Below are 17,322 nucleotides of genomic sequence, written 5' to 3' on the forward strand. Positions count from 1 at the left end.
CCCGCAAAGACTTGTGGGAGTTGTGGTTTTTCACCTTTGGCAGGCCGGGGAGCGCAAAGGAGAGGCCTCAGGTCTGGTAGGTCTTGCCACCCTTGATCTTATTCTCTGGGATAAGTGGTAGAGCCTTTGATTGCGACAACAAACCTAGTTAAAGGGGAAAAGGTACTGATGAGATCTTAATCTGCTTGGCGACTTCCAACGTTTAGGTCTACTGCTACTCCATAGATGTGTAGGAACGTGAGCTCTACAGGCCCTGGGTTTGATTTGAATTATAATAGAATTGCTCTGTTTATACATACTCCTTTGAAATACAAGCTCAGAAGGTTTGCTCTTGTTTAGAAATTTCACCATAAGTGGGTTTTTTTCTTTTTCTTTTTGGCAGTGCTGGAGATCAAACCCAGGGCCTTGCAGTTAGGCCACCATTATCCCAGAGCTACATCCTTAGCCCTTGAAAGTGTTTTTGATATTAATATCAACCTTGCATTCTTGACACTTCAGGAAAATTACTTTAAAACAGAAGGATATATATAGGTTACTATAAAATATTTATGAACATTTTGATATATTTCTCTATCTGTGGTTTCAGTTTCCATGGTTTCATTTACCCTGGGTTAGGTGTGGTCTAAAAATATTAAATTGCAAATTCCAGAGGTAAATAGTTTGTAAGTTTGAAATTGCTTACTATTCTGAGTAGCATGAAGCTTGCCCTATCCCTCTTCCTCGCACACAGGATGAGAATCGAACCTTTGTCCGGGGGATCCATGCTGTATACATTTACCTGTCCACTAGAGTCAGGAGGTTAGGGTGTGGCAAAGCTGCCTGGAGAAGTAGATGTGACCTGTTAATTACAAAGTGCCACAGCCTGGTGTGGTTGTGCAGACCTGTAATCCCAGCAGGTGGGAGACTGAGGGAAGAGGATAGCCCATGAGGCTGAGGCCAGCCTGGGCTACACACTGATTTCAAGGCCAGCCTGAACTATACATTGAGAGCTTGTCTCAAAAGGTCAAGAAGCCCCCCCCGCCCCCATCCTGGGACACGTGGGCAGAACAGCTCCCAAAGCCCTGCTCACAGACTTCTCTGGAGAACTGGAGCAGGTTTTTGATAGGATGGCCCGGACCTGACCTCAGCCTGAGGAGTGCATGACACAAAAAGGATGGTTGCTATTAAGATTTTTGCCACTATGCTCTCTCATGCATGTGGCCCGTCCTCACGCTGCAGGGTGTGCTTCTTTTCCTGCTTTCACTTGGCCCAAACTTGCTCCACAGAGCCTGTTTCTCTTCCTACCTTTAATAAAATTTTGCAACCAGTTGTGGTTTTATTGACCAATTCTTCGCTCAGGATGGAAAGAACCTAGAAACCACCTCCAGAATGAAGCCCCAGCATCCTAAAACCTAGTAACATATTGTCACTTAATAGCAGTCTCAGTCATCAGATTTATTGTTCTGATTTTGCAGTGGCTGAGTTTAAGTAAGTCTAACTTCACTTAATAATGACCTTGAAGTGCAAGAGAAGTATTCCATACATTTAGATATGCCAAAGAAAAGATGTAAAGTGCTTCCTTTAACTGAAAGGCAAGGATTCTCCACTTAATAAGAAAAGGAAAAAGTCCTATGCTGAGATTCCTAAGATTTATAGTAAACATGAATCTTCTTTCTGTGAAGTTGTGAAGAAGGGAAAAGGAGCCAGGTATGGTGCCACATGACTGTCACCCCAGCACTGAGGGAGGCTGAGACAGGAGGAGTGCAGGTTTGAGTCTCACCTGGACAGTTTAGTGAGAACGTGGGCTGGGGATGTAGCTCAGTGGTAGAGTGCCCCTGGATTTGATCCTCAGTATCCCCACATTTCCCCCAAGAAAAGAAGGAAAAAGGAAGTCATGCTAGTTTTGCTGTCCGGGCTGAAACTGAAAACTCAAAACACTCCTAGACCAAAATGCTTCAAAGTCCACAGCTGGAAAATTTTGTAACTGAGTTCACGTGACGGGTTGCAGCCAAAATGTAGGTGTACTACAAATACTGTATAAAATTAAATTCAGGCTATGTGTGTAAGGTATACATGAAACACAAATAAATCTTCTGCTTAGACTTGAGTTCCATCCCCAAGACATCTCATGAATATGCAGATATTTCAAAACCTGAAGCACTTCTGGTGACAAGCATTTATTTTTGGAGGCCGAGTCTTGCTATGTAACAGATGTCTTAATTTTCTCTATTTAGTGACTGACTGGCAAACATTAACTTCTTCTGATATTAGTTTGCACTTCTGTTTTAATTACTTTCACAATACCCACAAACTGGAAGAGGAAAGTCTTATTTTGGCTCACAGTTTGTAGAGGTCTCGGTCCAAAGTCAGCTGGCTGCAAGGCAGGGCTTCGTGGCAGAGGGGCCAGGCAGAGGAGGCTGACTCTTAGCCTAGCAGACAGGAAGCAGGCAGAGAGTGAACAGAGAACAGGGGAAGAGATAGACCCTCCCAGGCCACACCCCAGTGACCCACCTCTTCAGACCAGATCCACCTCCTAATGGTAAATCAGCAATAAATTCACTGGAGAATTAGTCCACCCATGAATATCACACCCACCCCCATGACTAATGACCACTCCCAAGCTCCACCTATCAGCAGTGAGGCCTTGGGGGGGGGTATCTAGATGTAAACAATAACAACTTCCAGGTAATTAAGGTGCCTAAGCCTTGTTTCCTATGCTTATCTGGCATTCACTTTTCTGTAGTAAAATGCCCTTAATATCTTTTGCCCATTTTTGTTTTGAGTTTTAATATATTAATATACTAATATTAGAACAGTTTTGTTTTTATTGCAAATATTTCTTCCCATTTCTGACTTGTACTTTCTTTTTCTGGGTATTTTGAGACAGGATCTCTCTGTGTAGTTCAGTCTGGCCTTGAACTCGCTATGTAGCCCAGGCTGGCCTGCAACTTGTGGTTATCCTCCTGCCTCAGGCTCCCAAGTGTTGGGGTTACAGGTGTGTGCCACCATGCCTGGAAAATTTCACTTTTTAAATAGGCTTTTGATGAACTGAAGTCTTAATTTGAAGGTAGTTGAATTTATCATTATTTTCTTTTATGATTAGTGCTTTCTGTTTTCTTGCCTAATAAATCTTTCTTTGAAATATAAATATAGATACATTTTGATATGCACTCTTTAAAAGAGGTTAAACTTGCCTTTTACATCAAAGTTCTTGATCCATCTGGATTGATTTTTTGCACATGGAACAAAGTTAGAGTCCAATTTATTATCATTACTAGTGTTATTGAACCTAGGACCTTACTAATGCTAGACCTTATAATGAGTTATATCCTCAGCCCAATTTACTGTTATTTTCCCAACTAAATTACAAATTTTCCTAGCACCATTCATTAATCTGTCCTTTCTTTAGTGATTTACAATACCAACTCTATAACTTGCAAGCTTTCGTATATGAGCAGGTCCATTATTGGGCTATTTCACTAGATGCTTTGTTCATTCTTCTGCTTTAATTACTACAGCTTTAAAATGTTTTACTATCTGGTAGAGCATGTTTCTTTTTTCTTTTTTGTGGTACTAGGGATGGAGCCCAGGGCCTTCACACTGAGCTACATCCCTGGACCTCTTTATTTTTTTGAGACAGGTTCTTGCTAAGTTGCTCAGGTTGGTTCAAATTTGCAATTCTCCTGCTTCAGCCTCCCAGAGTGCTAGAATTACAGACATACACTACCATGCCGGATGTATGTTTCTTCTTTAATTGACTGATATAGTCAGTTGTATTAATATATTAAACAACATAAGTCACCCTTATAGTCCTGGGATAAACTATACTGGGATAAACTCATGCCTGATTTTCTTTAAGAATTTTTACAACTTTGCTTATGAGCTCGATTGGCCTATAATTTTTACTTTCCGTAATATCCTTGTTTGGATTTAATACCAAGTATGTGCAAGCTTCAGAAATCTAATTAGGAAATACAGTAGAGATTTCTAGCTGCCCTTAATATCCATTTGCCCTCATTGCTAAATAACAGGAATCTAGGGTTTTAGATTCACATAATGATAACCACATTTCCCAGGCTGTGGCAGCTGGGTTTGCCATATGACTACACTTGGAGAAAGAGATTGGAGCCTGTGCAGCACGTGATTCAGGGTGTGCCCTTAAGGACCCTCTTCATAATCCCTTTCTCCAAGCTCAGAGGTAGTGGCTCAGCTCTAGCAGCTGTGCTGGGCCAGCGAGTGAGCCAGAAGGAGCTGAGCCCTTGGAAGTTTCCTGGCACACTGCACCAGCTCTGGCTTTCCTGCCTCTGCACAGCTTCACCAGAGAAAAGGTTAGTTCTACCAGGTTCGAACCACTCACCTTAGCTTCTTCATTCACAAAATGAATAATCTTGGGGCACAGAACCTCTCCAACCTCAGTTTCCTCCCGTTTTCCATTGGTGTAAATAAAAATACTCGAGCCCAGGTAACTTTACAAGGAAATTTTTTTTTTTTTTGGTTTTTTTAAACTCACAGTTCTGGAGTTTTAAGAGCAGGGTGCCAGCCAGCATCAGTTCAGCTCTTCAACTCTGGTGAAGGCCTGGGGCAGATGGCATCACAATAGCAGAAACATACGCTAGAAGAAGAGGTCACATGACAAGACAGGAAAGCATCAAGCTTTACCATTGAGCTCCACCCTAGAATCATATAATATGTGGTCTTATGAGTCTAGTGCTTTTTACTTAATATGTTTTCCAAAGTTCACCCATGTTGTATCACGTGTTTGTACTTCATTTTGTAGCCAAATAATATTCCATTGTGTGAACGTGATATTTCACTTACCCACTGGTGGACGTTTGGGTTGTTTCCACCTTTGACTATTACAAATGATACTGTTTTAACTGTTCATGTGCAAGGTTTTATGTGAACATATGCTTTTATTTATCTTGAGTGTATAATTTGGAGTGAAATTGCTGTGTAATGAAATGTTATGGCTTGTATCTAGATGTCCCCCAAAGCCTCATGCAGTCACAGGTGGGGCTTTTTGGGGTGGCTGGATCTAGGATGTGTGATGATGGGGTTAAGGATGTGATGCTGGGATTAATGGTACGATGCTAGGATTAAGGGTGCCCCACCCTGGGTAGGATATAAGGGACAGAAAGATGGCTGCTGCTTTGCTGCCTTCTGCCTGCCATGAACTGTTTCTCCTCTGCAATGCCCCTCCGCCATGCCACCCTGCCTTGGAACCAGCCAACAATGAACGGAAACCTTGACAAACTGAGCTACAATAAACTTTTCCTCCTTTAACTTTGGGTGTCAGGTATTTTGTCTCAGCAATGAAAATAGTAACTAAGACATACACAACTCTAATGTAATCATATGTGGAGCTGCTAGGCTGTTTTCCAAAGAAGCAGGACCATTTTGCATGCCCACTAGCAGTGTATGAGGATTCTTCTTTCTCCACAGCCTTTCCAACCCATATGTGACACTTTTGAGTCTAACTATCCTAGTGGGTGTAAAGTGATATTTCATTATGGTTTTGATTTGCATTTCTCAGATAACAAATGATTTGAGGATCTTTTTATGTGCTTATTGGCTTCTTGTGTATCTTCCCTGGAGAAATGTCTGTTATAATTCTTATCTTTTTTAAAAAATTGAGTTGTCTTTTTATTATTGAATTATAAGAGTTTTAAAATATATATTCTAGATAGAAATTCCTTGTCAGATGTATGATTTTCCAATATTTTTTCTCATTCTGTGGGTTATCTCCTCACTTTCTTGATAGTGACCTTAGAGATACAAATGTTTTTTTCTATTTTTATTTTTTTTGAGATACAAATGTTTTTAATTTTGATTAAGTCTAATCTACCTATTTTTAATTTTTTTGCTTATGCTTCTGGTGCCATATGTAAAAATTCTTTGCCAAATCCAAGGTCATGAAAATTTACTTTTACATTTTTTTCTGATAGATTTATAGCTTCTGCTTTTACACTTAGGTCTGATAAAAAATTGAGTTAATTACTTATACAGTGTGTGATAAGGAACAATTTTTTTTGTAGGTGAAAGCTATCCATTTTTTGTAGGTGAGGGCTAGCACCGCTTATTGAAAAGTGTATTGTTGGGAGCCATTCTACATAATTTTGGGAAAAAATAATTTCACAATTAAATTATTATTAGGGCTGTCTGAAGCCTCAATGGTTCTGTGATGCTGTGAGGATCAAGGGTGAGAGGACATCAGCTGACCTTGAGAATGAGTAGTAATACAAAAAGAACAGTTTTCACCTGGGGAGGGGGAAATCCCTTAACAGCTTTACTCATTTCACCTACTGTTGTAAGACCATGTCGCTCATCTCAACATCCTAATCAACATAAGCTCCTCATTGACCTAAGATCCTCATCAGCATAAGAACCTCATAGTCATAGGGTTACTGGCACCCTCTGAGTCATCTGATACTCCCTACAATGCAATAAATAGTGGAAAGCTCAGAGAGTCTTTGTCTTTGCCCACTCTGCGGCACTGACCCTCCCCATACTTTGAAACTGTGAAAATCTCTATTGGTTTTTTTTCTTTAGTCCTTGTCCCCCTACCTAGAGTACTCTTTCCCCACGAACAGTCTTGGTACTCTTATTGAAAATAAGTTGATCATAGACATAATAAGTTTATTTCTAAACTCTCAATTCTGTTCTGTTGATCTATAGGTCTATCTTTGTTTTAGTATCACACTGTCTTGATTACTGTCATTGTCTTAATTACCATCATTGTATAGTGAGTTTTGAAATTGTCCAGTATGGCTTCTCCTATGTTCTTTTTTTGAAAGTATTTTTGTTATTCGGCATCCTTTGCAATTCCATATAAATTTTATGAACTTACCAGTTTATCAATTTCTAAAAAGAAGACAGCTAGGATTTCAATAGAGATTATTGAATCTATAGATCCATCTAGGGAGTATTATCATCTTGATAGTATTAAATCTTTTTTAAGATTTAATAAATGATTTTTTTCTTTTTTTTGTTACTGGACCTTAGGCTTGCTAGGCAGGCATGGCACCACTGAGCTATATCCCCAGTAAATATTTTTTGATTTATGAATGTGAGATATTTTTCCATTTATTTAGGTCTTCTTTTCTTTCACTAATGTTTAAGAATTATCAGAGTATATGTTTGCACATTTTTTGTAAATTTATTCCTAAATATTTTACTCTTATTGCTGATATTATGAATAAAATCACTTTCTTAGTTTCATTCTTGGATTATGTATTATAAGTATATAGAATTGCAACTACATTTTTATACTGAGCTTGCAACCTGAAACTTTACGGAGCTTATTTATTCCACTGATTTAAAAAATGCATTTCTTAGGCTTTTCTGTATATAAGATCATATCATCTGTGAGTAAAGATCATTTTACTTCATCCTTTCTAGTCTGAATGCCTTTTATTTCTTTTTCTTGACAAAATGCCCTAGCTAGCATCTCCAGTAAAATGTTGAACAACAATGGCAAGGACAAACATCTTTGTCTTATTCCTATTTTCCTTGAGGGAAAATATCCAGTCTTTCATCATAAAGCATGATGTTAGGTGTGAGTTGTTTATAGCTACCTTTTTTTTTTTTAATCAGGATGTTCCTTTCTATTCTTAGTTTGTTAAATTTTTTAAAAAACTCATGAAAGGCTAATTATTACTTTGTCATCTCTAGTTTCTCCTCCTCCTCTTCCTCTTCCTCCTCTTCTTCCTTCTCTTCCTTCTTTCCTCCTCTTCCTCTTCCTTTTCTTCCTTCTCCTTTAGTGGCAGTGGAGACTGAACCCAGAGCCTTTGTACTGAGCTTACATCCCCAGCCCATTGTAAAAGTTTTTAATTTTGAGACAGGGTCTCATTCAAGTCATGAAGCTGCCTAGGTTAGACTCAAATTTGTGATCCTCTGGCTTTAGTCTTCCAGAGTGCTGAGATTATAGGTGTGTATCACCACGCCCAGCTCTAGTACAGCTAGCACAGTGGGACTGAGAAATCACTCCCCACCACTGACTCAAGTTTGGGGAGCACCCTAGGGCCAATTCTCCTTCCTCTGTTCTAAGAAAAGCAGAAATAAAATAACAAGGACACAGGAAATCGCTGAAGCTTTAGGCAAGAGCACATGCACATGTTAGATCTCCTGGCCTGACCTTCAGTAACTGTTTTCCCACTCAAATCTGGAAAAGTCCTGAGCATTAGAAAGCCTTGAGATGGCTCAGCACCCTGTCAATCATTCCCATCAATCTTACCCCAGAGAGCCACTGAGAGCACCCGGGCTAGGGTACACATCTTTTGAAATCTGAAAGCCTGATTTATCTGTGTCCTGTATGCTTTTTGCTTTCTTGTCACCCTGGCACCACTTTTCTGTTCATCCCTTGTTTTTGTCGGCATGAACCTTCCCTGAGCACATCCTCCTGTGATCTCCAATAAATGTAGCTACTTTTCTTCTATCCCTGGATACACAATTTACAATTCTTTGCTCCTCATTCACAAAAACCTGTAATCTATCTGCTTGATTCATTCCATGGTATTGTGGGACTGCATAACTCTGTAATCATAAAACTCCCCTAGCCCCAACTGTGATTGAATGTGAGTAAATAGATAAAGATGCTTGTTAGTTCCTGGACACTAGATAAGATCTGTATCAGCCATAAGGTCCCAAAGTAAATTATTCAACTCTTTGTTTGAAACTGATATTCTGGACACCAGCTATCTATAGAACAATCTACAAACATCTGCTGACCATCAGTACGTGTCAGCTGACCACTAACTTTTGTTCCTCTTCTGCAAATTTTGCCTGTTAACTTCCCCTGCAACCCCCTATAAAAAGAGCCTCAGACTCTGGGCTAGTCGCCTCTCCAAGCTACTTTGCTTTGGGAGTGCCATCTGGCCAGACTAAGGTCTGTTTTACTTTCTAACTTGTCTGGTGTGTTCCTTCCCGGTGTTCTTTGCTGCAGTCAGCTCCTCGGAGCATTTGGTAAGGCCCTCAGTCTTACAGTATCAGCTCTGGTTATTTTCTTAGCTCAATATAGCTTTGCTCTCGCCTTTTTATGCTGTTACTGGTATGTATATTATATATATTTACATTTCTACATGTTATAGGCCCAAGAAAATATATATATATATATTTTTTAATTAAATTCTTTTATTGGTACATTGTAGGTATACAACACAATTACATTTCTCATTGGGAATTGTACCTTTACATAATGCATCTTGGTTCTTATTTTTTCCCCATTCCTAGCCCTCCCTTCATGCCCTCCACCCTTCCCTATGTACAAAGACTTTATTTCCTTTTTTTCCATTTCTCAGCATTTTTCCTTTCCCTTCTTTCCTTTCCCCTGCCCCTCCCACTATCCCTACCCCTTTGGACCTTTTCTTCCTATTTCACATTTTTGATTATTCATTCTAATCATTGGTACGTTTTAGGTATACAATATAATGACATTCATCATTGGAAATTTGCACCTTTACATAGTCTCTCTTGGTTCTTATTTTTCACCCTTGCCCAGCCCTCCCTTCAACCCCTCCATTCCTCCCTATTTACAAAGATTGTGTTCCTATTTTTCCATTTTCTCATATTAATCCCATTCCCTTCTATCCTTTCCCCTAGCCCTCCCACTTCCTTCCCCTTTGCCCCTTTTCTTCCTATTTCACATTACCTATTGTACATTTAGTCCTTATTTACACTTTCAGTTCCAAGAATATATTTTATATGTGCTATGCAATTGCTTTTTAAATCTATTGCAATCTATTTATTTTACTGTTCTTTATAGTTATAAAACTACCTTTGTTAGTACTCTTTATTTTTTTACGTGGGTTCAGACTCCTGTCTGTTCACTACTCTGAAGTTCTTTCTTTAGTATTTCTTGTGAGTCTGCTAGCAACATATTTTCTCAGTCTCTGTTTGTTACAAATGGTGTACAACAGACCAACCCAGACACAGGCTTTATGTGGAAAAAAAAAAGGGCTGGATTTACTGTCTGAATGCAGGTTGAAATTATGAATAACATTAGCAGCTAGCTTGAAGAAAAACTAAGTTTTTGTAGGGATTCTCCTGAGGAATCTGTAGTGGAATGTTTATAAGTGAGGGTCCAAGGATGTCAGCACAGGTATACATATAATACTGGACTCTCCTGTGCTGGGGAGATTGTGTATCTTGCCCCAAATTTTCTTTATGGCTATCTGTTCTGTTAAGGATACCATGGCCCTTTCCTGTTGTTTGCTGAGAATGGTATGCTTGCTGCGAAGGTCTCATTCAGGCCAGGCATGACTCTGTTAATGTGAGAAAATCTTCATTTCTTCTTCATTTTTGAAAAACAACTTTGCAGGATGTATGATTCTTGGTTGACAGTTTTTTTCCTTTGAACATGTGGAATCCTTTCCATTGTTTCTGCTGAGATGTTGGCTGTGAGTCTTATTAGAGTTCCTTTATAAGTGATGAGCCAATTAGACTTTCAGCATTTTTATTCTACTAGAATTTTTTTTTTTTTTGGTACCAGGTATCGAACTCGGGTCCTTGTGCTTGCGAGGCAGGCAGCAAAACCACTGAGCTAAATCCCTGGCCCAGCATTTTTATTCTAATGTGTCTGTTTGTGGATCTCTTTGCATTTATCCTTTTGAATTCATCGAGCTTCCTGGATATGTAGATTATTATTTTTCAATAAAATTCGGAAGTTTTCAGTCATTTACCACCCCCCTTCCTTCTGGTACTTTCATTTTGTACATGTTGGATACTTAATGATGTTATATATTTCTCTGAGGCTCTGTTCATTTTTTCTCTCTGTTTTTCAGTTTAAATAACCTCTGCCAATCTATTTTCAACCTCACAAGTTCTTTCTTCTGTCAGTAAAAATCTGCCACTGAATCCCTCTAAAGAATTATTAAAAATTTTAGTTATACTTTCAACTGCGTAATTTCTACACACCATAATTTCTGTATCTTTATTGATATTTTCTATTTGATACAACAGTCATAGCTACCATTCTTTACTTTGTTAATCATACTTTTTTCCTGTTCTGTGAATTTTTTTTTTTTTGGTACTGGGGATCGAACTCAGGACTTTGCACTTGCAAGGCAGGTGGCAGCACCACTGAGCTAAATCCCCGGCCCCTGTGAGTGATTTTTTAATGATTATTTTGACATCTTTCTGTTAAATCTGACATCTATTTGCTCTCACAGGCTGTGTATATTGCATGCTTTTTGTGTGTTTTTGATCATATGTGTGGGTGTATGTGTATTTTAACAGGCTTAATAATTTTTTGTTAAAAAGTGGACATTTCAGATAAGATTGTAACAACTCTGGGAGTTGGTCCCTATTCTTGGGGGATTGTTAATGGTATAGGGTATATGATATGTGGGCCTCTAAATAATATAAGGGACATATTATAACTCCCAACCTACTAGATATCTGAAATGCTGAGTTTGTGTTTTTTAAAATTGAAGAATGAATTCTAGGAACAACAGAGGTTAAGAGTAGTAAGAATTTATTGACTGAAATACAGCTTCTGTCTAAGAGAGACAGATGGGGGCCTGGAAAGTGGGTTGCCCACCAACCCTGCTTTTCAAGGGTGTTCTATTGAGCAAAGCCACGAGGTAGGACAAAACTATAGTCAGCTAATAAGATTAAAAGTATAGTTGCCCTTTCTGTGGCATGTTGGAGAACAAACTTTAAGGCAAAGGAAAAATGATAGATAAATCAGGAATGGATCCTGTTAACTATATGACATCTGATACAGCTGTGGAAATTGAAAACCAAAGTGACAGCTCTTCATCTGGTAGCAGCTATTTTTTGGTACTGGGGATCAAACTTGGGACCTTGTGTTTTTGAGGCAGGCCCTGGAACCACTGAGCTAAATCCCCAGTCTTGGTAGCAGCTTTTAAAAACACAGCGTGGGGCTGAGGATTTAGCTCAGTGGCTGCACAAGCACAAGGACCCGGGTACAATCCCCGGTACAAACAAACAAACAAACAAACCACAATGTGTACCATCCTTACCAAAATGGGTACCTGAAAGTGTTCAAACAGATTGAAGTGACTCATCTATTGAACCAAGACCACCGACTTTAAAATCTATTTTTGAAAGATTCAAGAAGAAATGTAAAAAGAGGAAATACAAGCCAAAATTAACACCAAGGAGAAGACCAAAAAGAAGGAGAAACACTAGCAGGTCATCAAATAGATTAAAAACAAATTAAAGAGAAAGGACCTATGTTCTCATTTTTACAATCTGAGGAGTTTGCCACTCCAAATTCTGAGCCCCGAGCAGGACCAATGTAATTCCTTTTATACAGAAGCAGAAAAAAGGCAATTATTTAAGCAGTGAGTTTGTAATTTAGCACATCTGGGTGTCCTTTGTCTGATGAAGAAAAGGAAACAGGCTCCCATAAAAGCAGGATGTAGCAAAACCATTATTTGTAGGGATAGAGTCGTCAGGGCAAAGAACAGCAGCCACAGGGAGGGTAAAATTTTGAGGGGAAGCTGACAGAGTGTTAGTTATGGCCCTTAGGGTTTTATCTGACACTTAGGATTTAGGTTTTGTTCTTTTTTTAAGTTTTGGGTTCCTCATTATTTCCCCCCTTTGATGCCCTAACAACCTTTTATAGGGCATCATTTTTGGCAAGAGGCCTATACCTGTGTAGAGACAGAATTTGAGTAGTAGCTCTTCTGGTGATGGTGGTTTCTGTGAACTGAATCAGGCTGTTTAGGATGCATGGCTCTGTTATGAGTAGTAATAGGGTCACCAGGGGCCCTGTCAGGGGCAGTAGTCAAGAGGCCCATTGGCCTAGGTCCCATCCCCAGCTGCTGTTTATCTCTCCTCTCTGCTGTTGGATCCCCTCTCTCAGCTCTTTAACCTTGGAAGTGACTATTCCTGACTGGATGACAGAGTAACAACATTCTCCTAAAAATGTGCAGATCCTGTCTTTTTCAGCCATGAGGAGGTCTAATGCCCGTCTATTTTGTAAGGTCACAGCGGCTAATGAATGATCTGGTTTTGTAGGGAGACTGGGGGGTCAGCCACGTGCTCCATGTCATCATTAAGTTCTGGTTATAGTATAGGCCCACTGAGGATCCGATTCCCCCCAATCCTGTCCCTATTCCAGTAGCTATCCCAGTGCCAATCAGGACAGAGGCTAGGATGGCCCTTTTGGTTCTAAGTCCAGGGCCTAAGGCTGACTCTAGTTCTGTGTCTGTATAGACTGAAATATTTGGGGTGAGCAGCACCCAGACACAGGTGCCGGTCCAGTTAACCTGTAAGCAGCAGTATGATGTCTCTCCACACAGGAGAAATATACTTGGGAGTTACACTAAGTCTCATTGTTGAGCAGGGTTATGTTGTGGGAGCAGATTGAAGGGGGCCTGGATCCTAATGACCCATTCTTTGATTCTGAGTGGAGACTCTGGTAGCATGTTGTAGTTGGTTTTGTGGTGCCCAGGAGGACACCAGGTGCCATTGGTCCGATTAATGCACTGGTATTTGTATCTGGCCTGTTTCTGGGAGGCTTCAATTAGTGGGAATTAGAGTTCCTATGTAGGTTTGCCTATGGAGAGGCAGGCACAACCAGCAGAATTGGGTTTGGTTGCCTCCACTTTGGTAAAAGAGTAAAGGTGGCCTTGAGGAGCCTGCGGGTCTGATAAGCGGGGTCTGTGAATCGAGTCAATTAGTAAAGGCCAGTCAGATCTATGTGCTGGTATAGTTGTTTTGATCCAGGGCTAGACTGACCAGCTGTTTTTGAGTCAGCAGACTCAGTGTCTGGTGAGAGCCCTCCTCCTGGGAGATGGATGTCTCCTCACTGCAATCTCACATGGCAAACGGGTTAAGGGATCTCTCCGAGTCTCTTACGAGAGCACTAATCTCACCCTTGAAAGTTAAACCTTTACGATCACTTCTTTTTTTTTTGTACTGGAGATTGAATTTGGGTCCTTGCCCTTGTGAGGCGGGCTGTGGAACCACTGAGCTAAATCCCTAGCCTAATCACTTCTTAAAGGCCCCACCTCTTAAACCCATCACCGTGGGGGTGATGATTTCAACATATGAATTTTTGAGTGAGACAAATTTTATTTTAACCAAACTACAAAATCTCTATTATCTCTCTATCTATCTGTTATAATATTCATTGGTATGGACTCAATTCTTATTTTTCAATGGTTTAAGAATCACTATTATATTTAATTATTTTGGGATTAAACTGACCCATATCTGGCTAGTTCAAGCCACTGTAACCTGGCTCCTGTGATCTTGTGGTGTGCTCTCCTTGACACATGCAAGTCCCTGATTCTGGCATGGAAGATGTTCCAGACTCATCTTGTATCTATCCTGTCCCAGCCCTGGAATCAGCCATTTCCCAAATGTCCTATTTCCTCTTAGAGAGACATGGTATTAGAAGCCAAAATCTGAGTCCTTTTGTGTTTTTACTACTAAGTTTCTGCTTCTTGGAACTGTCAGCAGTTAACACTGAGACATATATTCATGAGTGTATGCTGCTACAGTGTGAATTCCCCTACCAAATCTCAGGTTGAAATGTAGTCCCCAGGTGAGATGTTGTAAGGTGGGACTGAATGACTGGGTCATAAGGAAATGGATTAATTCATTTATAGATTGATGGATTAGTGGACTTGTGGGTTACTGGAAGAGTGGCATTGCTACAGATGTAAGTGCCTCTGGTTTGTTTGCTCTCTTGGTATACAGTGCCCTCCACCATGTCATAAGATCCTTACCAGATGCTGAGCAGATGCTGGAGCCCCTTCCAGAACTATGAGCTAAACTTCTTTTCTTTATAAGTTACCTGATCTGTGGTATTCAGTTACAGCAAGACTTACATCTACACATATGCATAAACTGCACCCAGGCAAAAAAATACACATATACACATGCATACATATAGGTATATTCATATGTATATAATATGAATGTAAAGAGATACACACAACAATATAAATAAATTTTTTAGAAACTGTGGACATGTGAAAAAGAAGTCAGGGATCTTGCTGATAGTAGGATGTGGAGAGCTGACAGGTAAATGTAGATTGTAGGCTGGAACTAGAGAATCAACATTTTGTAACCATCACAGAATCGATAGAACTAGACAAGAATCATCAATGGGTGCTCAATATAGGAAGATATTTTAATGAACAGCAGAATATTTGCATGGTTTTAAAGTGTTTCTTCAAAATCAACAGTTTCAAGGAGAAAAAACTTCCCTTCAGTGATTATATGGTGAAGCAATCAGGCAATATCCTGACTGTGTAATCAAAATTAACTTCTCAGGCCAGGGATTTAACTCAATGGTTCCACCGCCTGCCTTGCAAGCACAAGGTCCCGAGTTCGATCCCCAGTGCCAACCCCCCCAAGATATTAACTTCTCTATGAGTGACTGATGGATATCTTGTTATTCTGGATATGATAGGCAGAAAAAGACAAAGCATTCATTACCTATGGAATATTCTGGGTGAGAATGCAGTGGAAGCATAAAGAGATATCAGACAAATGAGAAATGAAGGATATGAAGAGAGGGTAGGTGAATCATAGTCTTAAAAAAATGCCAATATTGTAAAGGGCAAATCACGAAAATGTTCCGTGCCACAAAGACATGGCAACTAAATTCAGTATTTGACCCTAGTGCTTCTTCTCCCTAGTGCTGGAGAGAAAAAAAAAAATACTACCAAGGATGTTACTAGATTGACTGACAAAAGTGGAATAGTGCTGTGTCTGTGTAAATTTATCAAGCTCGGAAGTGGTTAGATGTTAGAGACAGTCTCTAAGGAAATACACACTGAAGTATTTGGAATTAAAACACCTATCCTAAAATGGTTCTTTTTACTGGGACAAAATACTGAATACCTGCAACCTAAAGGAAGAGAAGTTTATTTTGGCTCATGGTTTTGAAGTTTCAGTCCTTGTCTGGCTCCAAGGTAGGACTGCCCAGCACAGGGATGTGGCAGAGGGACAGCGGCTCACATCATGGTGATCATTAAGTAGAGGGATCAGGGGAGGAGCTGAGGGATCTATAACTTCTGGGCTCACAGAGACCCGTGGATTCTGACCGGCGCCCACCACCTAACAGCAGTCAGCTCTAAGGCCCCCGAATTGAATCACCTCCTAAAAGCCCCGTCTGTGAGCACACATGGCTCTGGGGGACATCTAGATATAAGCCATAACAGTAAATAATAAAGCAAATGGGTAAAATGTTAACAATCAATGAAAATGAGTAAAGAGCTACGATGTTTCTTGTGCTACTTTTAGTACCCCCCGCCAAGTGGCATTTAATTTGAGAAAGTAAAAGTGAAGAGTGGGAGAGAAGCTGACTCTGCAGAGGGAGCTTGGGGTGAGTAAAGAGAAAAAGATAAAAGTATGATAGCCTATTTTTAGTTTTGTACCCTTTTCTTAGTTTGAATTATTTCCAAATAAAAAGGTTTTTTTAAGACTTTATGAACGAAACATCAGTAGCACGGGAACTAGCACAAAGAACCAACAACTGGGATCTCATCTCATTAAAAAGCTTCTGCACTGCAAGAGAAACCAACAACAGAGCTAAGAGACGACCTACAATGTGGGAAAAAAGCTTTAGCAGCTGTACCTCAGACAAAGGACTATTATCTAGAATATATCAAGAACTGAAAAAAATCAGACTCCCCAAATTTAAAGACCCGATTCAAAAATGGGCATCTGAAATGAACAGACATTTCTCAAAGAAGTAAAAGCAGGAAATAAACATATGAGAAAATGTTCAACATCACTGGTCATTCAAGAGATGCAGATGAAAACAACACTGAGATTCCACCTCACCCCAGAAAGAATGGCTGCTATCAAGAAATCAACCAATAACAAATGCTGGTGGGACTGTGGAGAGAAAGGAACCCTTCTCCATTGACTGGTGCAACCACTGTGGAATTCAGTATGGAGACACCTTAAAGAACTAGGACTAGAGGTCCCATTTGACCCAGCTATTCCCCTGCTGGGTATCTTCCCCAAAGAATTAAAAGAATCATACCACAGCGATATATGTGCACCCGTGTTTATAGCGGCACAGTTTGTAATAGCTAAAGCTTGGAAACAGCACAAGTGCCCATCAACTGGAAACTGGATAAAGAAGATGTGGGGTTTTTTTATAAAATGCAGTACTACTTAGCCATAAAGAACGAGAAACTAGAGACATTTATAGCTAAATGGATGCATATGGAGGCCATACTCTTAAGTGAAATAAATAGGACACACGTGTAAATACTGAATAGTTTCTCTAGTGTGAGAAACTGATAGTGTAAATAAGGATTAAAATGATTAAAATGAATAATTGATGATTTGAAATAGGAAGAAAAGTTCCAAAGGGGTATGGGTGATGGGAGGGGAAGGGGAAAGGAA

At 39.8% G+C, this 17,322-nt stretch overlaps 1 long non-coding RNA gene across 1 annotated transcript in view; it reads left to right on the forward strand.

Annotated features, from left to right (window-relative positions):
- Window positions 1-12: 12 nt before the first annotated feature.
- Window positions 13-17,322, forward strand: part of LOC106010840 (uncharacterized) — a 61,855-nt gene continuing 44,545 nt past the window's right edge. The window contains exon 1 of the long non-coding RNA XR_002388512.2: window positions 13-76. This is a non-coding gene — a long non-coding RNA (uncharacterized LOC106010840). The remainder of the gene's footprint in view (window positions 77-17,322) is intronic.

Source organism: Heterocephalus glaber, unplaced genomic scaffold (assembly GCF_053883595.1).
Source record: "Heterocephalus glaber isolate CG9 unplaced genomic scaffold, H.glaber_assembly_v1.0 deba00001600, whole genome shotgun sequence".
NCBI lineage: Eukaryota > Metazoa > Chordata > Mammalia > Rodentia > Bathyergidae > Heterocephalus > Heterocephalus glaber.